Here is a 25,064-nt window from a genome sequence, read left to right as displayed (position 1 = left end):
GACAGAGAGACAGAGACAGAGACAGAGAGACAGAGAGAGACAGAGAAAGAGACACACAGAGAGACAGAGAGACAGAGAGAGAGAGACAGAGAGAGAGAGAGAGAGAGAGAGAGAGGAGGAAAGAGAGAGACAGAGAGAGACAGAAAGATATAGAGACACAAAGACAAAAAGAAATACAGAAAAAGAGAGACAGAGAGAGACACAGAGAAACAGAGACAGAAACAGAGAAAGAAGAAAGGAGAGAATGAGGAAGAGAGAGATACAAAGAGAAAGACACAGAGAGAGAGAACATGTGACAGGGCAGGAAGGTAGATTTGGAACAGGTGGATCCAGAAACAGGATTGAGCTAAAAAATGGCCATTAGTGTTAAGTTGGTAAACACTAATTAAGCATCTACTATATTCCAGATAATTTGCTAAGTTTTGGCAATATGAAGAAAAGTAAAAAGACAGAAACAAACAAACAAAAAGCAAAGAAAAGCTTCTCTGCTTCGGTCCCTCTCTGTTCATGTTTTTTTTTTTTTTTTTTTTTTTTTTTTTTTTTTTTAATCAAGGCACGCTTATTAAATTTAAACGGAACATAAAACCTGGTGAGATATTTAGTACATTGGATGACAGTCAGTATCTAAAAAAGCCCAAACTCATACAACAGGCCAAATCTAATAAAGTGAAATTTAACAAGGATAAATACAGCTTAAACTCTCACAATCAGAACTACCCAAGAGTATAATGAGCTGCCTCCTCATTGGAGGCCTCCCAGAAGGGGCTGTGTGGCCCTGGCTGAGGAGGTTAGCGTCAGGTGGGCTGCCTGCTTCTCTCTGACTCTCAGATTCTAAGCTTTGAGAAAAGGCAGGAGGTTCTAGCAGAGCAGACTCTCAGGTTTGGGCTAGATCTTTGGGGCCACAGCCCAGCTTGGCCTTGAACAGTGAGGTCCTTTTATCCCCATTAAATCTGACAAGTGGTTATTGGGAGTCCGCCTCAAGCCCTCTAGGTTGGAGGGGGGACTTTTGGAGCATTTCTCTTTGGCAGAAGGTGCCCCCCCCTGCATGGCAAGAGGGACTTTCCTCCTTACCAATTCTGAGAACCAATGCAGTTCCAAGTCCAGTTCTAAATAGGATTTGCACACAGGTAAGCAAATCGAAAATGGACGTGGAGTTTTAGGAACTGATTTCAAAAGGGACAGAGAATCAAAGATTAGGGGGGTCAGGAATAGCCTCACGTGGGAGGTGGCCCCTAAACCGTGTTTGGAAGGAAGCCCGGGATTCTAAAAGGTGGAGGAAAAGGGACGTCACCTTCTGGAAATGGGGGACTGATGGGATATTGGATAAGCAATTTGACTGTTTTCTAAACCTAACACAACTGTGATCTTTTTGTGGCAGGAACCACTTCCTCTCTTGATTTGTAGGAGGGGGATGTGAGTCTGGATCCCGGCACTTGCATTTGTTATCTGATAGACTGCAGAATTAGACTAGTGCATTTCGTCTGTGGCAATGAGTGCAAGTCAGAGCCCCGTCTGGCAGAGACCAGGAAAACTTTATTCCTGGGGGCTCAGACTGGCGTCTCCTCTGAATCCCAATCTGGGTGGAGAGCTAGGAAAAATGGGGAGAAGTTGTAAAGGGACAAATTGAGGACTCATTCCCTGATGGTTAGAACTAGGCCTGAGAAGACCTGGGTCTCTAGGAAGACGGTTGGTTCTTCCTCGGTGGGAGAGGTTTGGAGATCACTAGTAAGGAGCGAGTCTTTGCCTCCAGAAATAGTTGGTCTCTAAGGCCCCTTTCAATTCGGAGACTCTTATTATCCATAATTTACAGATGAGAAATGGAAGCACGGAGAATCCAGGGTCACTCAGCAAGTGGCGGAGGTGGGATTCCCTTCTCTTTTTCTCCAGTGTCCATTAGGGCTGGAGCAAAATGCTTCTTTCTGACACACTCCAAACCTGATCTTTGTGTCAGAATTCCTCTGGCTTCAGCTCTGCTTCTGGGCTTCAGGCCAGCTTAGTATCAAAGGCCCTTGTAGGATCAATTTATCAGCTCCAAAAGGGCTCAGCTCGGGGAACCCTTCCACTGCCGGCTGCTGACGTAATTCCCAGCAAGCTGGAGCTTAGTCTGAGTGGTTTGGCAAGGGCTAAAAGAGAGAAGATGACAGACCTCGATTCCAGCCTCGAAGTGCATCTCCGCTGTGGCCTGCCGGGCTGAAACCCCATGGTTGTCTTTTTTCAATTAGTTACTTAATGGTCCCTCTGCCTTCACTTTTCTTTCTCTTTTTTCTTTTTGTGGATGGACACTACTTCAAACTTCTCTCTCCCTTCTCATCAATAGAGAAACTTAATGTGGGATGAAATAGAATTTGTATTCATTCGTTTCCCAAACAAATGGCATCGTTTGTGCCTTAGAACTCATCTGTTTGCCTCTGTTTATAAAATCAAGCTCACCAAGACATCTCTTTGAAAAGCACAAAATTGGACAGGGTTTTCGGGAACAATTCTGTCCTCACTCTACCATCTTGATTCTGCCCTCTGAAGAAGTTTTCAGAGGTCCAAAGTGCTTTCTCTATGGAGATACCCTATATACCTACTGAGCCTTTAAATAGTTCTTCCTATATGCTCCATGGTGGCCGGGAGACACAGGAGAGACTGGAACCTGATTTCCAGAGAAAGGCAATGTCCCAACTAGTCACTGTCAGAACCCAGATTGGAATCAAAGACTCCCGACTCAGCTCCTCACACTGGTAGGGTGTGAGATCGACCCCATCCTATGAAGCATATCATTCAGATGTCATTTTCCATTTGATTTGTTGTTGTTGTTGTTGTTGTTGAGGCAATTGGGGTTAAGTGACTTGCCCAGGGTCACACAGCTAGGAAGTGTTAAGTGTCTGAGGTCAGATTTGCACTCAGGTCCTCCTGACTTCAAGGCTGGTTCTCTATCCACTGAGCCACCTTGCTGCCCCCATTTGATTTTTTTTTTTTAAACAGAAGAGGACAATAAAGTTCAGATAGGCTGAGTGACTTTCCTTCCCATGGTTACTCAACAAGTGACTGAAATCCTCTCTCCTTTTCCCCTGTGCATTTTACCTCTTCATCACAGAAGATGGGCCATTTTCCTGATGCTTCCTCAATTCTCTGAGGTTTTAGGGTTCACAAGATCTTTCCTCACAATAATCCTGTGAGGTTGGGAGGGCCTACTGTGATCCCCATTTTACAGGTAAGAGACTGAGGCTCAGGGAAGAATAGGATGATATTCTAATGTTCAAAGGGACCTTGAGGCTCACAGATTTTGAGTTGGAAAGAGCCTTAGATGTCACCTAGTCCAGGCTCCAATTTTGGAGAGGAGGACCTAAGGCTCAGAGCTTGCCCAAGGCCACACAGGCAGAACCCAGGTTTTCCTGACCATGCATCCAGTCTTTTGTTACTTAAAGGGGACCTTGTCTCTTCCTATTGGTGGCTAAGCCAAGTCCATCCTGTATAGTCTCTCCTACCCCTGAAGCCATCACGAAAGGACAGCTGATTGGTGATCAATGAACATCGATGGGCCGATCAATGAACATCAATGAAGCATCTTCTCTGGGTTAAGCCTTTGTGCAAAGCCCTGAGAGTCTTCAATGCTGCTTGTCTGAGCTATGTCATGGCCTCTTGACAGACGTCCCCATGTCTCCATTCTTTGCCCCCCTTTAGTCTAGCTTTCACATGAGGTCCGAACAATCTCCTTTAGGTACAGCTCTGGCCAAGTCACTCCTCCACTCAAAAGCCTTCCATGACTCCTATCGCTTCTTATTCAAGTCCTCTCCTATCTGAAATCCCACTTTTCTTCCCAGTACTCTCTCATGTGATACTCCCTCATAGACTCTCTACTTTAGCTATGTGGGCTGACTTTTCCCGCCCACCTTCCCCCCACCCTCTTTCCACTCTGCCTTTGTTCTCACTGCCCCCCCATGCCTTGAACTTCCTCTTTATCTGTGAACTTCAAGAAGCCTCAGGTTCCCTTGCTCAATAGGATCCTTCCCCTCTGCTTGAGCCTTTCTCATTCTTTTGTCAGGGATGGCTCCAATCTGCAGCTATCTGTGACAATGCTATTCTAGACTGGGAGCTCCACAAGGGCAGGACCCGTGTCCGGCCTCAGTTGGGCTCTCTCCTCTATGTGGATGGAGGGATACTGGGCGTAGTCGGTGTCCTGGGATCATGGGGAAGGCTCTGGCCTTCTCTGCTATGGTGCCCTCCACCCTCCTTCCCTGATTCCATCCCAAGAAGGGTTAATCAGATTGCAGAGCAGCCTCTCCTTGCAATGATTAGCAGTCACCCGATCCTCTCAACAAAGCTTCAGCTGCATTAGGAGGAAGGGAGAAAACAAACTCCCGAACCCCAGACTGAGCTGTGCCTGGAAAACTGACAGCTCAGTGCCAGGGAGAGACAGTTCCATCAGCAGCACGTCTTCCCCTCCGGAACCTGGGATGCTCACTCGGAGCCCTAATTCATTGCACATGGGCCTAGTCGGGCCTGGCTCCACCATGAGCAATGATGTGTGAGGGAGAGAGAGCACAGGCAGCCCTGGAGGATGTGCGGCTGGACCACGGGAGGCCACGGACCACAGGAGGCCATGGACAGGAGGCCATGGATCATGGGAGGTCATGGAACTAAGGTGTCAGTCTTGCTTCTCTTTGGATAGCTCCACCCATGCAGCAGTAGTAGGTCTTTAACTGGGGACATCTATCCACCCTCACTTCAAAGCTAAAGAGGATCTTTGGTAATAGGATAGACTCCAAGAAGCTTTCTCTCATCTCTCACCCCAGGAGTCATTACACTGCATAGGGAGTCAGGAAACTCAGATCACTCTATGATCTTGGGTAAATCACATAAATTTTGTGCCTCAGTTTCTCCATCTGTAGAAAGAATTATACCCAATAACTTCAAAGATTTCTTTCACAATTCTATAAGTCAATGTTTTTTAAAACAATCTTTGATCCAAATAGTCTAAAATTCTATGATCCAAGACTCTGTAGATACTAATAATTAAGATTTCTCTGTGGCTCTTGTTTTACCGGTTTGTTCTTGCCCCATGCCACCCCTGTTACACAGGCTCTGAGAAGCTCTCCCTCATCTCTTATCCCAGGAGTCACTAGGCTGCCTGAATTAGTCTATAATCTTGGATAAAGTACTTAAATTTTCTGTGCCTCAGTTTCCCCATCTGTAGAAAGAGAGAATTGGACCCAATAACTTCTAAAATTTTTTCACAATTCTATGAACTGATGATAAAAAACAATCTATGATCCAAAGAGTTTAAGAGTCTAAAATTCTATGATTATATTTCCAAGACCAGATGATGCTAACAATCAAGATTTCTCTATGGCTCTCAAGTTTGCCAATCTGCTCATGCCCCATGCTACCCCTCCTATAGTTATCATGTCATTTGGCTCTTACAACAACTCTGTGAGGTAGGTACTATGATTGTTCCTATTTTACAGATGAGGCAACTGAGGCACAGGAAGGATGAATGAGTTGACCAGAGTTATACAACTAGTAAATGCTGAGATGGGATTTGAACTCAGCTCTTTTCATTCCAAGTCTAGCATTCTACCTTCTACCTACCATTTAGCCTGTTTGAGAGTCTAGGACTTGTTGCACTCTGTGTAGATGGAGAAGGTGGTCCCCAAAACTTCCCTGATTTTCCCCAAATATCTAGCCTCTAGCCCCCCTCTAGGAGCTTCCTGAGGGCCCACAACACCAACATTGGCCTTCTCCCAGCTTCTCTTTGTCTGCTTGGATGCCCTGGAAATGAAATGAATTTGGTTCTATTTTTTTTTAAATTGCTATTTATTTTTAATTTTAATACTTATTTTAAAAATTTGAATTTCAAATTCTATCCCTTTCACACAGTCCCCACCCACTGAAAAGGCAGGCAATGTGATATTAATTATACATACACATTTAGTTTCTTATCAAACTTTCCCCCTGGATATTGAAGCAACCTGAGCACTCTTGGGTAGGAGAGCAGGGAATGGGGACTAGAAAGGGAGAGAAGGTCATGATGAGTAATCAGAAAGTGAGGGACTGTCAGAGTCTGATGGGGCTTAGAATATAAAATAGAGATTGTCAATTCTGGGACAGACTTTGGAACATGGGATGACAGAACTGGGAGGGCCCTTAGAACAGGGCTTTTAGAACTCAGAGGGGTCTTAGAACATAGAACAGAGCTGGAAGAGGTCTTTGACCAGGGAATGTCAGAGCTGGGAAGGCCCTTAGAATAGGGGATGTCAGAGCTGGAAGGACCCTTAGAACAGGGGATGTCAGTGTTTGAGGGTGCCCTTAGATTGTTTCCTCATTTACAGATGAGGAAACTGAGACCCGGAGAAAGAAGTGATTTGTCAGTAACTAGCAGTATCATCAGATTTTGAGCCAGCTCTGGACCCCCATTTTCTCCGTTTGGTTTTCTGGTCCCTGGCATGGTGAGTTCTTGCAGAGACTGCTGGTAGAGAGGATGTGCTACTGTCCAGCAGGGGCAGAGCTGGGCACATCAGCTGTCTGGTTCCTGCTGCCTCTTGGAGCCCTGCCTGCCTGTCTATCCAACTTCAGGGGCCTGCAGGGTCTCTGGGGCAGTGATGCCATTATTGAAGGGTTGATCTCCCTTATTAGGAGGGATTTGTTGGTTCAAGGCAGAAGCTTAGCAGCTTAAGCTCAGGTTGAGATATCAAGACAGGTTTTGTCCCTGAGGAGCTGACTTGGCACTGGAGGCTTCCCAGGGGCTGATCCAGGGTAGGTCACGCAGTGGGAGGGGCAGGGGCTTCCAGTTGACACTGAATTTGACTGACACAGGATGGGATGAAATGGAAGACATCTCCAGGGAACTGTAGGGCAGGTTACTATGTTCTGCTTGTGATTTCCATTATCTACAGCATAAGGGTCAAACTCCCCATCCTGGCATTCAAGGCTCCCAAACCACTAGTCCCAAATGACTTTCCACACTCCTTTCAACCCAATAATATTAGTAGAAGCTACCCAATTTCCAAAGCATCTTTTTGACCACAATTCTGAGGGAGGGCCAAGAAAGGATCATTTTTTCTGTTTTTCAGAGGAGGAAACTGAGGCCCAGAGACAGATGACTTACCAAAGCTAAATAATAGTAAGTTGATGGAAGAGTAAAGATTACAGTTCAATGTAGGTCTTTTTTTTTTTTTAAACAATGCCTGCCAAGTCTTTAAGCCATTGTCAACTCTGTGTGACAGTCCTGCTGTCACAAACATCCACCTCTGATGCTTCATCCTAGGCTGGAGGTAAGTCTGGGTGGCTAAATCCCCTATTTGCAGTCACAGAATCCTAGATCTGGATTTGGAAGGAACCATGGCATCCAATGTTTTTATTTTACAGATGAGCAAAGGCAGATTCAGAGAAGGTAAATCACTTGTCCAGGGTCACACAGCTATTAAATGTCTGAGGCAGGATTTGAACTCAGATATGCCTGACTCCAGCCTTGTGTCATGTCCATTAGGCCATTCTCTGTCTCTCTGTCTCTCTCTCTCTGTCTGTCTCTGTCTCTCTCTCTGTCTATCTCTGTCTCTCTCTGTCTTTCTGTCTCTGTCTCTCTCTGTCTTTCTGTCTCTGTCTCTCTGTCTCTCTCCCCCCCAACTCCCCCAACACCCCCAACGACAGCATGTCTGTTGTTTGGGAATCAAGTAATCAATAAGTTCATTAAACATTTATTAAATCCTTGGTACATATCAGGAATTAGGTATACAGGCACAAAAGTGAGATATTCCTACTTTCAAGTAAGCCACATTCTACTGAGAGAAAATAAGCACTTATTAATTGCCTACTATATGGCATGAACTATGTTTAACTTTGTTTACTATGTTTAAAAACTGTTTACCTTACAATTGTTATTTTATTTGATCACAAATGGAGATTCAACAGGCACATATAAGTATATGCAAAATGGAAATGCAAATATATACAGTAGGTGCTTGTTAAATGTTAGTTTTCAGTTGGATAGAATGGCCTTTGAGGTGTGGCATCTTGGGTCCATCACATAATCCAGGATGCTGTGAAGCATTAGAGCTGTTCCTGAGGAAGAAGAGGTTCTCAGTAGCCAGATCTGGAAAGAAGCAAAACTGAAAAAATGAGGAATAATTTCAGGTTGGGTGGCCCACAAAAGGATGTGCTTTTGGGAAACAAGATAGTTTGATCAAATACAGCTTTTTGTTTCCTACCCTGTGACTTTTCCTTCCTTCCTTCCTTCCTTCCTTCCTTCCTTTCTTCCTTCCTTCCTTCCTTCCTTCCTTCCTTCCTTCCTTCCTTCCTTCCTTCCTTCCTTCCTTCCTTCCTTCCTTCCTTCCTCCCTCCCTCCCTTCCTTCCTCCCTCCCTCTCCCTCTCTCTCCCCCTCTCTCTTTTTCTTTCTTTTTTTTTCTTTCTTTCTTTCTTTCTTTCTTTCTTTCTTTCTTTCTTTCTTTCTTTCTTTCTTTCTTTCTTTCTTTCTTTCTTTCTTTCTTTCTTCTTTCTTTCTCTCTTTCTTTCTCTCTCTTCTTTCTCTCTTTCTTTCTCTCTTTCTTTCTCTCTCTTTCTTTCTCTCTTTCTTTCTTCTCTCTTCTTTCTCTCTTTCTTTCTCTCTCTCTTTCTTTCTCTCTCTTTCTTTTTTCTTTTGTCTGGATTATACAGCTTTGTGTTTGTAATTTCAGCTCACAGCATAGTACCTGGCACATAGGAGGTGCTTAATCAATGCCTATTGTGTGAATGAATTCTCCTCTTTTCCTTAAAACACTCTATATCATTACCAAATCAGACTACTTGAAGGCTCACTGCACAGAGTTTGCGACTGAGTCAGGAAGACTTGAGTGTGCATCTCATCTAAGATGTTGCTAGCACCCGTGACTCTGAGTAAATCACTCAGTTTCCTCATCTATAAAATGGGTACAATAACAGAAACACATCCAGTCTCTTGCCAAGACCTTATCACTTTTACCTTCCTTACATTTCTTGATTACATCTATTTCTCTTCTCTGATGCCCCACCTTAGTGCAGGCCCCTTATCACCTCGCACCTGCTGAAGAGGGAGGTCTGTCTACCTCGAGTCTCTTCCCACTTCAATCTACCTCCATCAGCTATTAAAGTGACTTTCCTAAAATACAGGTCTGATCTTGTCACTCACTATCCAATAAACTTCAGTGACTCCCTATTGCCTCCAGAGTCAAATATAACCTACTTGGCAGTTAAGGCCCTTAATAATCTATCCCCCCATCTTCTTACACCTCTCATCCTCCCGCTCTACTCCTATCCTCTGCAATTAAGTGACACAAACCTCCTAGTTGTTTCTTGGTTGTGGTAGCTCCATCTCCATACTCTAGGCATTCTTTTTCCTTCCTGGAAGGCTTTCCTGCCTCATCTCCTGGGCTTTTCTGGTTTTCTTTAGATCCCTGCTTAAATCCTCCCTTCTTCAGGCAGCCTCTCCTTCCCCTTCATGCTAATGTTTTCCCTCTGAGATTGTCTCCAGCCCATCCTGGCCATGACCTATTTGAACACAGTTGTTTGCATGCTGTCTCCTTCATCAGGCTGGGTGCTAGTCCCTTGAGGGCAGGGGCTTATCTTCTTTTCTTTGTTTCCCCCAGGATAGTATATGGTATTCAGTAAGTGCTTGTTAAATGCTCATTTTCTGTTGGACAGGATGGCCTTTGAGGTGTTTCAACTGTGGCATCCTGGATTCCATCACCTTCTCCAGGATGCTTCTGGGAGGATAAAGAGGTCCCCAGAGGCTAGATCTGGAAGGAGCCAAAGCTGTATAATCCAGACAGAAGAAGGAATAAGCAGCTCTGGGGCAGCTCTGTTCTCTTGTGTGAAAGATGGCATGGGGCAGAAGGATTAGCCCTGTTCTGCTTGATCTCAGAAGGCAGAGCCTGGAGCAGAGGATAATGGGAGTTACCATGACACATATTTCATCTTGGAATAAGGAGTTCCTGACAAAGATGTCTTGTCTAACATCAGGCTGGGTCACTTTGTAAGATAGTGAGCTTCCTGTCACTGGAAGAACTTTTTTTTCCCTTTATTTTTATTTTTTAAATTAATTTTATAATTATAACTTTTTTTTGACAGTACATATGCATGGGTAATTTTTTACAACATTATCCCTTGTACTCCCTTCTGTTTCGAATTTTCCCCTCCTTCCCTCCACCCCCTCCCCTAGATGGCTGGCAGTCCCATATATGTTAAATGTGTTACAGTATATCCTAGATACAATATATGTGTGCAGATCTGAATTTCTTGTTGCACAGGAAGAATTGGATTCAGAAGGTAAAAATAATCTGGGAAGAAAGACAAAAGTGCAAACATTTTACACTCATTTCCCAGCGTTCCTTCTTTGAGTGTAGCTGATTCTGTCCATCATTGATCAATTGGATCTGAATTAGATTTTCTCTTTGTTGAAGATATCCATCTGGAAGAACTTTTAATAGCTGGAGGACTACCTTGTCAAGGCCTTATCCGAGGTGACTCATACTTCACATAGGATCTTCTGAAATCCTTCTGGTGCTGAGATTCTAGTTTTTGATGATTCTAAAATTCTAGGATTAATAGATTTCAGGTTCTAGGAGCTCAACATTTGAAGGGTAAACTGATGGGGCAGGCAGCCCTTTACCACACTTACTCTGACCCAGGTTCCTTCAAACCATAAACCTGATTTGGTTTTGTTCCTGACACCAAATGACTTGCAAATGAATGTTCTGCTGATGGCCACTTGGAAAGCTCTCCAGGGACCCATGCAACACTTTACCAATATTCTCATCTCACTCTGTGCAGTGGCAGCAGGCCCGCATCCTGCTATGGGAACATTCCTGTGAGCTATTGGGTGGCTCCCAGAAGATGGGTGGGAGGTGCCAAAGGCATGAAGGGTATGCAAACATCCTTTGTTTAATTAAAGTCAACTCAACTTTGTTATTCTCTCCTCCTCTCTTATTACTGGGTTTATCATTCTCTTATACAGAGTCCTGTGGGGGTCATAATGGGGACTGGGCAATAGGGTTAGACCCTGGTAGTCTCCCCAGAGTCCAAGTTCTGCCTTCAATTTCCTGGAGGGATGACTTGATTCCTGGGACTACTAGGGACCTTCAGGGTAAGAAAAACTTCTTGTACTTGCCCTAATGAAGCTTTGATGGACAATAGCAGAATTTATCACATTTGCTGGTTCTGCAAAGCACTTTCAAATAAAAGCCAGATTATCACCATGGGGAGTTCATTATTACTTGTGGCAACCCCTTTCATGTGAGGATGGTTCTACTTGTTAGAGGTTTTTCCCCTAACAGAGGAAACAGAGGGTAATTCTCCTCTGTTTTGCCCTTCTTTACTCTTGGTCTTGTTCTGGACCCATGTCAAGCCCACCTGATTCTTTCTCCATAGGTGGTCCTTTAGGTGTCCTTCAAGTGTCCATGAAGTACAGGACTCGGAGGTCCTGGGTGAGGACTTACTACCTGTGTGAACCTGGACAGTCTCTAGGACTCAGTTTCCTCTTCTATAGAGTGAAAGATTGGCTTATATGATCTCTAAGATCTTTGCCCATCTGGATGCCCAATTTAAGGACTTGAAGGCAGCTCTCACTTCTTGCCTAAGTCTCTAGCCAAACATCCCCTTTTTCTTTAACTGACCCTTAGCAGTCAGGGACTCTGGGCCTTGCCTTGTTCTGGATGCCCTTCTCTGGTTCTTCAAGTTCCTCAACATCTTCCTAAGGTGCGGTGCCCAGAAGGGGGAACTACTCTGGGCGTGCTTTGACCAGGGCCAAAGAGATCAGGGTTATTGGTTCAATAATTCTGGACTCTTAACTTTTCTTAAGTGGACTGGACTTATATCCCAAGGAAATACTAAAGAAGGGAAAGGGACCTGTATATGCCAAAATGTTTGTGGCAGCCCTTTTTGTAGTGGCCAGAAACTGGAAGATGAATGGATGCCCATCAACTGGAGAATGGCTGGGTAAATTATGGTATATGAATGTTATGGAATATTATTGTTCTGTAAGAAATGACCAGCAGGAGGAATACAGAGAGGCTTGGAGAGACTTACATCAACTGATGCTGAGTGAAGTGAGCAGAACCAGGAGATCACTATACACTTCAACAACAATACTGTATGAGGATGTATTCTGATGGAAGTGGAAATCTTCAACAAAGAGAAGATTTAACTCAGATCCAATTGATCAATGATGGCTAGACTCAGCTACACCCAGAGAAGGAACACTGGGAAATAAGTGTAAACTGTTTGAATTTTTGTTTTTCTTCCCAGGTTATTTTTACCTTCTGAATCCAATTCTCCCTGTGCAACAAGAAATTTGGTTCTGCACACATATGTTGTATCTAGGATATATTATAACATATTTAACATGTATGGGACTGCCTGCCATCTAAGAGAGGGGGTGAAGGGAAGGAAGGGAAAAATCGGAACAGAAGGGAGTGCAAAGGATAATGTTGTAAAAAATTATCCATGCATATGTATGGTCAAAAAAAGTTATAATTATAAAATAAGTAAAATAAAATAAAAACTTTTTCCTAAGTGGACAGGGATAGATGGTGGATGGATGCATGAAACCTGGAATGACGTTGGCAAAAGGATGAGGTAGAGAGGGTCAGAGCAGCCAGCCTGAATAATAATAAAGTTGTGTGTATATGTAAGTTTGCATGTGTATACATGGGTGTACAGGTGTTGGTAGGTATACACGTGTGTATATGTGTCTGTGGGCATGCACGTGTATTTGCATGTTGGCATGTCTGTATTCCCACACAGAGAGGGCATGTTGGTAAAGATTGTGAAAGGTTAAGTGATTTATCTATCGCAAAGCAAATTAATGGCAGAAAATTAAGTTATTAAGCATTTAGTAGATGTCCACTATCTTCCAGGCACTGTGCCAAATGCTGGGGATACAAAAAAAGACAAAGATGGTCCCTACCCCAAGATGCTTAAGTCTAATGAGGGAAACAAAATGTGAATAAGCACATCTAAACAAGCCATACACAGCATGAATCAGAGAGGGAAGCCACCGGTGTTAAGGGGACTGGAGAAGGGTTTGGAGGAGCAGGTTTTAGGGGCCCCTGAAGGAAGCCAGGGAAGAGAGGAAATGGAGATGAAGGAGGGCATTCCAAGTCTGGGGAGAGAATTGCACCTGTGGTCAAGCTGAGAGTCCAGAACCAGCCTCCCGAGTCTCAGGCTAGCTCCTTCCTTCTTTGGATCCTTTCTCCTGAGAGATTATTCCTCAAATCTTTGGAACCTTGAAGACCTCTTCTTGGTCCCCTGTCTCCTAAACCACTGGAAGGAGCTCCATTCTGCTCTTATGGCAACTCCTCTGGCTCTCAGCATCCCTGGGTTCTTTCCAGATGTTTGGCACAATCCCAATCATATGGATGTCTGGATGCTTGTAAACCTTCAGATCTTTGACTATTCCTGGTTGCCTGAAGATATCTGCATCCTTAATACTGGGACCACACGACCAGGTCGCGGCATTTCCCTCAACCCTAGAACTCATGCTGGTCTCTTTCTTCTCTGATCTCTGCTGTAGCAAAGTACCACAGGCACATGGAACATGGATCTGGAAGATGCTGGCAGGCCATCTAAACTAACCTTCTATGTGTATGTCAAGTTCATAGACATGTGCTTATGTATATGGATGGTGTAATGTGCATGCATGTATTGTAACATAAGCACATCCATGCATACAAGTCACATACATGTGAGGGCTGTGTGTGGGTGTTCTTGACTATTAGAATGGCCTGTGAGTCAGAGGAAGCTCTGGCCTAGGCCTGTGTTCTTTCTGAGGCTAGGTCCTGGTCTACTGGTGGGAGATGACAGGGTTAGACCAGACCCCTGTCTGGGCTTTCTTTGCTAATAGACACATTTCCTTTCCTATGGAAACCTAGAGTGTATTATTCCCTCAGCCCTCAAGCATGGAAGAAAAGAAAGCAAGGTTATTTTTCTGTTAAAAATCTGAATACCAGACTTCTTCCAGGGGCCTTCCAGTAGTCCAGGTGGAGATCTCAAAGCAGCATCTACTAGACAAGTACACAAGGTCTTTCTTCCTGGATTGTCCCTCCTCCTCAGAATATAGAGGAGTTGCCTTCTCTTCAGTTGTCAGAGAAACCACTTGCCTAAATATAAAGTAGGCAGCTAGGTGGCAAAATGTGAATATAGGAAAAACCAGTTCAAATCCAGCCAGACTTGACCTTGGGCAAGTCACTTAATCCTGTTTGCCTCATTTTTCTTATCTGTAAAATGAGCTGAAAAGGAAATGGCACACCACCCCAGTATCTCTGCTAAGAAAACCCAAATAGGGTCTGGACAGGATCCAAATGATGGAACAACAACAATAAAGAGGGAGGCATGATCCATGATCATGAAGCCAAGTCAGAGACAAAGGGATTTACCTCTGCTCATGTAGCTAACACAATCAGATACAGGAGAGAGTCAAATTTAGATCTTCTTGTTCCAAGTCCCGAGTCTTTTCTCCACATCAGGAGAGAGCATGGCTCTGCTAGGAGCTTTTCTTGATGCCCTCCTCTCTATTCTCAGTTCTGTTATCACCCATCTGGGCTCTGGCTATAATCTTCCCTGGCTCCCATCAGGTCTCAGCTAAAATCCTCTGTTCTCCAGGGAGTCTCTCCTGGTCCCTCTTCATGCTAGTGCCTTCTTTCTATCAATTTTCTTCAGTTAATCCTGCCTACAATTTATAGCTATTTGCATGTTAGTCTGTGAATCCCTGAGATCAGAACTGTCTCTGCTTTTCTTTGTTTCTCTAGGCCTTAGTGAAATGCCTTGCACTTATACTTGGTGCTTAATAAATGTTTATTGACTGGTTGACTTCTTGATGGTCCATTAACTCTTCACACTTTTGCCCCTTTAATCCTTTCTTTCCTCACTTTCAGAACTCATCCTGCAGCTCTTCTGCCCTCGGGGCCTCCTTATGGCCTCCTGATATCATTGGTCTTTTTTGAGAATGAAGGATGAACAACAATAATGGCCTCCTAAGTAAATTTCACACAGTTTGCCTGGCCTCCTGGTCCACCTCCTGTTCTTTCACCCTTACCTTTTGGTGATTCCCCTGAAGACAAAACTGTGGTCTCACCTTTCACCCGGACCCCTATCCTGTGTCTCTATTGTTTGCTCGCTCTGCTCCCCTTGCCCAGAAGGTCTTCTTTCTCCTTTTCCTGTTGCCCATTCTTTTAATCCCAGCTCAAATGCGTCACTCTATGTAGTGGATATTCTTTCCCAGTCAAGGAAATGAGGAAGTTTAGACCAGAGAAATAGAGATTTCATAGGGAGGGACCCAGAAAAGGTTAATAAAGTTGGAGCTAGGAGATCATCTAGGCCAATCCTTTCATTGTATACATGGGGAAATTAAGGCACAAACTTTCCTAAGTTCATAGAGTGGGTCGGATATGAACCCAGATTCTCAAATTCTGAATCCAGTGCTCTTTCCCTTGGAAATAATAGTTGTGTTCAAGTCTCCCAAAAGCTGGCAAGTTGAGGAAGTACCAGATTTGTTTTGTCCCTGGGGGGCAGAATCAGGAGTGCCTGAGGACAGGGAGAAAGAAGCCTGCTGAGGCCTGATGCCAAGAAGAATTTTCTGAACTCGGAATGGCATTGTGTAGTCTCAGGAGGTAGTGAGCTCCCCATCCTCCTCAGAGACTCAATGACCCTTCATCTGGGAGCTGATAGAGGATGACAGTGTATTCTATCACTGAGGGAAGGACCCTCCAACTCCTCCATCCTGGGGTTAAATGAGATAGGGCTAATGTGCTGGACCAGTTATGGTCACATTCCCCACCCTGGGCCACAGAGGGAAGCCTGGTCTCTGACTCGGATCAGGGATGGTCACCACTAACGAAAATAGATGAAGTGGAACATTTGCACGTGGCAGCTTAGCTCCCCCACAAGTTGGGGGAGGGGGAGGTCTACAGGCAGCAGCTGACGCCTCCTGGGGAGAGTTTTTGGGGGGTTGGGCTCTCCATTTCTGGCTCCCCCCAACTCTTTCCCTAGTAAAGAGTAGTGGCTGGGGGCTGGGGTATGGGGGTGAAGAGGGTGCAGGAGGTTATGGAGTGGGGTGGGAGGGATGGACAGGAGAAAATGCCTTTTCCAGATTCAGGCCCAGGGCCCTCCCATGTTGACATGCCATAAGTTTTAATGAGAAATTTGGAGTATTTGTGGGGGAGCGGCTGGCTTTGTGTACACAGATGCTGCCCTGGCCATCATGAGAGGAGGGGGGGCAGCCTCTTCCTTGGCCTGGCCCACAGTCCAGCACAGATTCCTCTCTGGACAAAGGGAAACTTTTGGACTGGCTCACCTTTGACCTTACTGCTGTGCTGTTTGCCTTGGCTAGCCCTAGGACAAAACACAGATGTGAAAAAAATACAGATATTCAAGCCAGTGTGCATGTACATGTAAAGCATGTATAAAATGCATGCATCATATGTGTGTAGTATGTACTGGGTAATTGCATTGTATTGTAGTGTGTTTGTGCAGCAATACATGTACATGTAATATGTGAGTGCATGTATGTATATTATGTCATGCACTCTGTAGCCTACACATAATGCATATGCATATGTGTATACACAGGCCTGTGTGTACATGCGGTGTGGGGGAACGCATTCATATGTGAAGCATGTGTAATATGTACATTGAATTGTAGTGTATACATGCATATGTGTGCAAATTTGTTTATTTCATTATTTATATTTAATTTAATATTATTTATTATTATTATTTGTGTGTGCATAAAATTTGTAAGTGCATGCATGTATATGTGTATGCTGTGCACATGTGCATAGCATGTTTGCATGTGTATCATGAGGGTATACATGTATATGTGCATAGATAGTATGTGCTGATAAGAAGAACCCACAGTTGCCTTACCTAGAGCCCCAGTGATCTGCCTGGATGGGGGGAAGATGGATCTCAGAACCTGCTTTTCCTCAGCCCTTCTTCTGTCCTCATGGAACCTAAGCTTTGAGGCTCCTAGGCTGTGGGAAGATGGAAGTAGGGGTTGGGTTTGCAGTAGGTTCTTAAGCTGGGAGACCTTGGAAATGCTGCTTTCTGGCCTCTAGAAAACAGAAGATCCAGATTTAGGAAAGGGCTCAGAAATCAGCTCCCTCATCTTAGGTCACAGCCACGGTCAGTAGCAGGCCAGGTGCTTTCCATTCACTGCTCCCTTGGTGGTGGGGGGTTCTTGCTTCAGGCGGGCAGCTCACAGCATCCTGGGCTGGTCTTTTGCTGGATGTGACAAAAAGGAGACAAGCCCTGCCCATGGGGAGGAGAGAGAGGAAGGGCTAAAAAGAGTTCCTAGGAAGATAACTGAATATACGATGCATACAAAGTAACTGCAACATCATAACTGAATACATAAGATATACAAAGTATCTGTGACATAATAACTGACTATACAATGCATACAAAGTAACTGTGACATCATAACTGAGTACATATTGCATACAAAGTAACTATGATGTCATAAGTAAATATACAAGATATACAAAGTAACTATGACATCATAACTGAATAGACAAGGTATATAAAGTAACTGTGAAACACCATAACTGAGTACACTGTGCATAGGAAGTAACTGCGATGTCCTAATTGAGTACACAGTGCACACAAAGTAACTGTGCAACACTATAACTGAGTATACAATGCATATGAAATGAGACATCATAACTGAATACACCATGCATACAAAGTAACTGTACGACAACATACCTGAGTACACAGTGCATATGAAGTAACTGTGCAACACCATAACTGAGTGCACAGTGCACACGAAGCAACTGCGATGTCCTAACTGAATACACAATGCATACAAAGTAACGGTGCAACACCATAACTGAATACATAATGTATACAAAGTAACTGCCATATCCTGAGTACACAGTGAATAAAAATAATTACAACATCATAACTGAATACAAAGTACACACAAAATATCTATGATATCACAACTGAGTACACAATGCATACAATATAGATCACAACATCATAACTGAGAATGCAATGCAAATAAATGACATATAGAAATCTGTGGGACTCATGATAAATCCAAAAAAGGGAAGGGAAGGGGACTTATCCAGAGTCACGAAGAATCAGATTTGGGAATTGGAATTCTAGCTTAATTGGAGCCTGGGCTAGTCTTTTTCCCACTGCAATCTCTAACTTTCTCTTCAGAGAGCAAGAGGGAGCAGCTTCCATGATCTCTCTTCTTTCCCTTCCTAGATAGAATAAGATCCTTTAATCAGTCTGTTAGGGACAGAACTGAGACCAGATCTGAGCTCTTTCAGTTTATAGCTCAAGATTTGCTTCGGGTTAAGAAATAGAAGAGACTGTAGGAGGCCATATAAAGGATGATGGCACTCCTCAATGAAGTCTTTCCAAAGGGTGGTTGTCCACTCTCTTCCCCCACTCCCCCACCCCGTCCCCCAGCAATCAAGGGTTAAGTGACTTGCCCAGTATTACATAGTATCTGAGGTAAAATTTGAACTCAGGTCCTCTTGACTCCAGGGCTGGTATTCTATATATTGTACCATCTAACTGCTCCTCTACTCTCTTCTTCTTTTTTTAGATCAGTTTTATACTTTTCAACTAACAAGTATTTATTTCCCTAATCCCCTCCCATCCATGCAAGAAGAAAAAAAAAAGAAAGTCAAAATAGACAAATATGTCTACTGGTCCAGGAATGTACTGTTTCAGCCTCCTCTTGAACACGTTTAGTGACAGGGAGCTCAACCCACAGCTACAAAGAGATCATTTAATTTTTTAAAGAGAAATTTAGTAGATTAACCTCTTGCCCCTGTCGGGCTACAGCTGGCTTCCTTTGAGGGATTTCCTGCTGGCCTTTATCCCTCCCTGGTCCATGGCTTCTCCATTGCCCCTGGTCCATTTGTCTTCAGATTTCTTCAGACCTGTCAGGGTGGGACCAGGGCAAGTGAGGCCCCGCATGCTCTGTATTTTGTGTTGTAACTTGGTTCTTGTGGACACAACAAGGATCTGCTCAATTGTGGGGAGGCAGCGGAAAAGGAAAGAAATATTAAAAATGAGTAGATTGAAAGAGATTCTGGTTCCTGAGGTTGCAGAGTTATCACTCCTAAAATGCTCCTTCTTTTCTAGCCCTTGATGTACACTGTCCCTTCAGGTTCTCCCAAGCGAGTTAGGACGGATATTAAAATGACCATTTTAAAAATAAGGAAACTGAGATCTAGTTAAAGATCAGGAAACTGAGAACCAATGTAAACTCTGATCATTTGGTTATGAGAGGAAAGACTCAAACCCAGGTCTCTCTTGTTACCATACCAGACTGCCTCCACGTCCTCAATTTCTGTCTCTCTAAAATGGGGATATAAAGACCCGCTTTTTTGATCTTACAGGGATTTGGGGGAAAGGCATCTGAAGGCCTCTCAGTATGGGGAGCCAGACCTGTCCACAGAGAAGTCCAGTTTGGATTGGACCAGAGGTTAAATCTGACTTGGCTCTGTGAACCCAGCTGAAGAATGGATGCAAGGGAAAGGAAAGGGGGAGGCTAAAAGAGCAGAGGCTCCTCCCCTCCCCCAAATAAGACACTTCTGCTAAGGAAGAGATCTGTCTGCAAGCAGTGAGTCTTCACCCGGCCTGTCAGACCCCCTCCCAGGAACCCAAGCCATGTTGATTTTACGGAGAAGGCAGTTATCCACAGTTCAGGCCTGATTTATTGATTTTTAACTAGCTCCTCATGCTTGGGGAGAAAAGTCATCTTGCACTTCAGGGGCTCCAGTGCCTGCTGGTGAAAACGAGGAACAGTGGCCCCCTCCTCCCATCCTCTCCCTTATCCGGCATCCCTCCATTCCCCATCCAGGCTCCCTATTTCTCGGGTAACCTGCATGGGTGGCTTGAATCCCAGAATTGTAGAGCTACAGGAGCCTTTGAGGGTCATGCAATCCAACCTAGTCCAGAACAAAAATTACCTTGGCAAAATGGTCAGGAGAATGGTCATGTATTCGCCCAATAACCCAGCCTTGATTAAGAGTTTATTTTCTGCCAGATACTTGGCAGCTTCTTCCATTCTGCTGGGGCTAAGCAGCAAACATCAATCATGGACAAAGGATGCACGTGGTAACCGGGAGGAGGGGAGGACCTGATACCTGAGGGGATGAGGAAAGGCCAAAAGAAGGGGGTAACCCTTGGAGAAAACTTCAAGGAAGCTGGGGAGTCCAAGAAGCAAAGGGATGGAGGGGAGATGCATTTATGAGTCCAGGGGGCAGCAAATACACAGATCTGCCTGGAACATAAAGTGTGTGAGGGGAGTAGTGGACCATGGACTTGACAAAGTCAGCTGGAGTCAGCCTGGGAAGAGCTTCTAGACTCCTCTTCAAAACGTCCAGGAATGTGGAGCTCACTACCTCCCCAAGACAGCCCATTTCCCAGTGGGACAGCCTTTGACTATCTAGACACTCATCTATATATAAAGTTTAACCTGTGTCTCAGGATCCCACTCTATGTGGTTGTTCCAGTGGTTCAATAGTATCCAACCCTCTGTGTTCCCATTTGGACTTTTCTTGGCAAAGACACTGGAGTGGTCTGCTATTTACAGATGAGGAAACTGAGGCAAATAGGATAAAGTGGCTTGCCCAGTGACACACAGCTAGTAAGTATTTGAGCCCAGATTTGAACTCAGATTTTCCTGACTTCAGACCTGGTACTTTATCACTGCTTGGATGTAACTACTTGGTATCTTTATTCCATCGTAATAGGGTGGGGGAGAATTACAGGTTTGAAGACCCCTAGATCTAATAGAAGGTACATTTTTTGAGAGCAGGGACAGTTTTTTTATTATTATTATTATTATTATTATTATTATTATTATTATTATTATTTGTTTTAGGAGCATTTCAATAAGTCCACCAATATTTATTTTTATTTATTTATTAAGCACTTAATATATTCCAACTACTGCGCTCAGTGCTGGTAATGAAAAGGAAGGCCCTCTGTTCCCAGTAAGTTCATGTGCTAATAGGAGAGATAACATACACATGATTATGTATATACAAGATAAATATGGTGTGAATGGAGGATACTCTAAAAGGGGAAGTCATTAGCATTGAGGGAGATCTAGAAGGGTTTCCTGCAGAAGGTAGGATTGGAACTGTCTCTTGAAGGAAGCTGGGAGAGTTGAGAGGTAGAAGGAAAGAGAGAGAGCATTCCAGAAATGTGGAACAGCCAGGGCAAAGGCTTGGAGGTGAGAGATCAAGCATCAGCTACAAGGAACAACAAGAGCACCAGCGTTTGGATCATAGAGTTTAGAGAGGGAGTCAAGTATAAGAAGTTTGGAAAGATTGGAAGAGGCCAGATTGGGGAGAACTTTCAAAGTTAAGAAAAGCGTTCTATTTTTGATCTGGGAAAGAAGAGGGAGCCACAGGAACTTATCCAGTGAGTCACTAAATCAACATTTATTAAGCAACTATTGTATGCCAGGAACTGAGCTAAAAGGAGAAAGTGCTTGCCTTCAAGCTATTAGGCATGAAGGGGGAGACAACGTGCAAATAATTATGTACAAACAAGCTATAGACAGGATCAATGGAAATAACCAATGGGGAAAAAAAGGTCTAGAATTTGAGGGGCCTGAAAAAGGGTTTCCTCTAAAAGATGGCATTTGAGCTGAGATTTGAAGGAATTCAGGGAGGCCAGCAGGCAGGAATGAGGAGGGAGAGCATGCTAGACATGGGGCATGCCAGGGAAAATGCCTGGAGTCAGGAGATGAAGCGTCTCTACTGAAGAATAACGAGGACAGTTACTGGGACACAGAGTAGGTTTGTGGGGTGAGGTATGGTAGAAAATGGAAGTTCCTAGATATAGCAAAAAAGAAAAAAGAAAGGGAGTGCAAATGAAAAGCTTTAAGAGTCAAAGAGAAGATTATATATTTGATCCTGAAGATGATAGGGAGCCATGGGAGTTTACTGAGTAGGGGAGAAGACTTGTGCTTTAGAAAACTTGTACCATCTCACACTCTCAGGTTGGCTAATGTGACAGAAAAAAAACAATGGCAGATGTTGGAGGGGATATGGAAAAATTGAGATACTAATGCATTGTTGGTAGAGTTATGAACTGGTCCAAACATTATAGATAATAATTTGGAATTCTTGGACCCAGTCTGTATCCCAAATGATATCTCTTTGAAAGAGTCAGACATAACTAAACAGAAATTCCTTAAGCACTTAGTAAGAACCTAATATCTCATTATCTCATTAGCACTTAGTAAGAACCTAACAGTATCTAAAGAGTTTTTTTTTTTTTTAAGAGAAGTCTGTATCCCAAAGAGATTTTTTCTAAAGAGAAAAAGCACTTGTATGTACAAAAATATCTATAGCAGCTCTTTTTATGATAGCAAAGAATCAGAAGTTGAGGGGACACCATCAATGGGGAAATGGCTAACTAAGTTGTGGGATATGATTGTGATGGAATTCTATTGTACTATAAAAATGATGAGCAGGATGATTTTAGAAAGTTTTGAGAAGTCTTATATGAACTGATGCAAAGAGAAGTGAGCAGAACCAAGAGCAATATTGTACAATTATCAACCATGATTAACTTTGCTATTCTCAATAATACAATGATCCAAGATAATTTCAAAGGATTTATGATGAAAAAAATGTTGTCCACATTCAGAATAAGAATTGATGGGGTTGGAAGCATACGTTTAATTTTTTTTATTGTTCTTGTATTTATTTTCTTTTGGCCTGAATTTTCTTTCATAATGGGGCTATGGAAATATATTTTTCATGGCTGCAAAACAAATTAAAAAACATAAACAAAAAACTGCCTCAAAAAACAAAACAAAAAAAAATACCTTACCTTGGCAATTGAATTATGTCTTGGAATAGCTTGAGGCAGGAAGTCTAAATAGAAGGTCATTGCAGTAGCTTAGAAAGGAGATGTTGAGGGTATGTATCAGGGTGCCAATCCTAGGAGGAGAGAGAAGGGGATGTATACATAGGAGATTTGTTGAAAAGGTAGACTTGGAAACTGATAAGATATGGTGGGTGTATATGCAGGTGAGGAACTGAGCAGAACATCAAGGCTGTAGACCTGAGCAACTGAGAGGAGTGGCGCCCCTTACTCAGTTTTTGACTAGTGGAGCACTGAGACATTTTCATATATTTATAGATTGGTACATAAGTCACAGAGCATTGCTGGAGGTACAGAGAAATTACTTGCCTTACCCTAAGTTACACAGCTGGAATCAGAAGCAGAATTTGTACTCAGGGCTTCTTGCCTTCCAAGTCCAGTGCTCTAACCATACAATATTCTACCTTTTGTCTTTTTCATAGTAGATGCCTAATAAACATTGATAGTTAGTTAACATTGATGAATTGAATTGATCCAATGAAATAGGGGCAGGGAAGAGTTGAGGAAATGGATTCTTAGAGTTCCTGTCTTGATGGTTATTCCCCAATCCCCTCTTTCTTCTTGAAATGACCCTAACCAGTCTTTGGGGCCCAGAGGTCTAGCTCTTATTTCTGTCTTTCTATTAAAAAAGAGGGGTCTGGTAAGTTTATTCATATTAGAAGTTTGGGCTGCAAAATGGGAAGTCTGGGTTCTATTCCTGACTATATTGCTGATCCCTGGTGTGAGCTTAGACAAATAATTTCCCTTCTCTGTGCCTCAGGTTTCCCATACGTCAAGGAAAGTTTTGGACTAGATTCCAAAGTTCTTTCTACCTATGATCCTCCCTGTTCTGTTTTTAGGTTTCTGTAGCTCTGATGTTTGTTGTTGTAAGATCCATCTGTCAGTCAATAAGCACTTATTTTTAGGCTCTGTGCAAAGCAGTGGGCAAAAGAAGGCAAAAACATGGTCTCTGTCTGCAAGATACTTCCATTTGAATTCTGGAATTATATATGAGAAACTAGGTATGTGATCAGCTAGATAGGAAGTGACCTTAGAAGGTCCTGTGCCACCTGGCTCTGCTGTTCCCTATTCTGTGTCCTAAGACCCCAGCTCTGCCATTTTCGATTCTGTGTTCTAAGACCCCAGCTCTGCCATTCCCTAGTCTATGTTTTAAGGTCTCAGCTCTGCCATTCCCTATTCTGTGTTCTAAGGTCCCTGCAGATCTATGAACATTTCTGTTCCAAAGCTCCATCTTGCTCAGATATTCTATGTCCTACAATCTCTCCCGGCCCTGACATTCTCTGTTCTAAGATCCCTTCTAGTTCCTATATTCTTAGGTGTTTATGACTTAACAAATTCCTAGGGGAAGCAGATTTCTTTTTTGTTTGAGAGAGAGAGGGTAGGGGGAGGGGGCAGTGATTAATCCCCAGGAGTGTCTCCCTAATGGATCTCCTTTGGTATCTGGGACCCCTTCTTGGTGATATCCCCATGAAGAGGGGTTTGGGGAGTAGGGGAAGGCGGGACAAAGGGGAGGAGGCCGACTCCTCCCTGGAAGGAGCAGGGAGGGCAAGTTTAATTGAGCCCCATAGAATACAAGGAGCCAAATGAGGTCTGGGGCCTCCATCTGCAGAATCCATCAGGCCCCCATGATTGGCCGCCGTTAAACAAAGCGAGGATAGGGTTTCACGCTTTTTCTGTGGGAGTGGGGCTAGGGTTTCAGGCTGATGATTTAGTCAGGTGTAAGCATGAAGTTTCCAATTTGGAGAAATAAATCTAAAGTGATTTTATTACCCCGGTTTTACCCCGACACCCAACTTCACCCCGGCTCCCTGTCAGAGCCAGCCTGATGTGTTTATCCAGGGCCCACCGTAATTGATTGGCGTGCAATTGGACACGACACAGACAGATGAGACTGACCGGCCAATCAGAGTACTGAGAATTTTCATGTACTGGAGACCCCACTCAGCTTAGCCCACCCCAAACCGACTAGTCTTCTGCCTCTGTCCACTGCCTGATGTTCTGGGGAATTTGGTGTTTGGGGAAACAGATTCTCGCTTGATTGGTCCAGAGGCCTCTGGGCCCACCTGAACACTGGACTGTAGCCTACAAGATTGCAGCATTGATGAGGGGATTCTTAAGGAGCGAAGAATAGGTATGAGCCCATGATATCAAGGAGAAGGTAGAATAGGAATGGAATCAGCATTTATTAAGTGTCTAC

This window comes from Sminthopsis crassicaudata, chromosome 4 (assembly GCF_048593235.1).
Source record: "Sminthopsis crassicaudata isolate SCR6 chromosome 4, ASM4859323v1, whole genome shotgun sequence".
In the NCBI taxonomy this organism is placed as follows: Eukaryota; Metazoa; Chordata; class Mammalia; order Dasyuromorphia; family Dasyuridae; genus Sminthopsis; species Sminthopsis crassicaudata.
Note: the sequence above shows the minus strand (reverse complement) of the source record.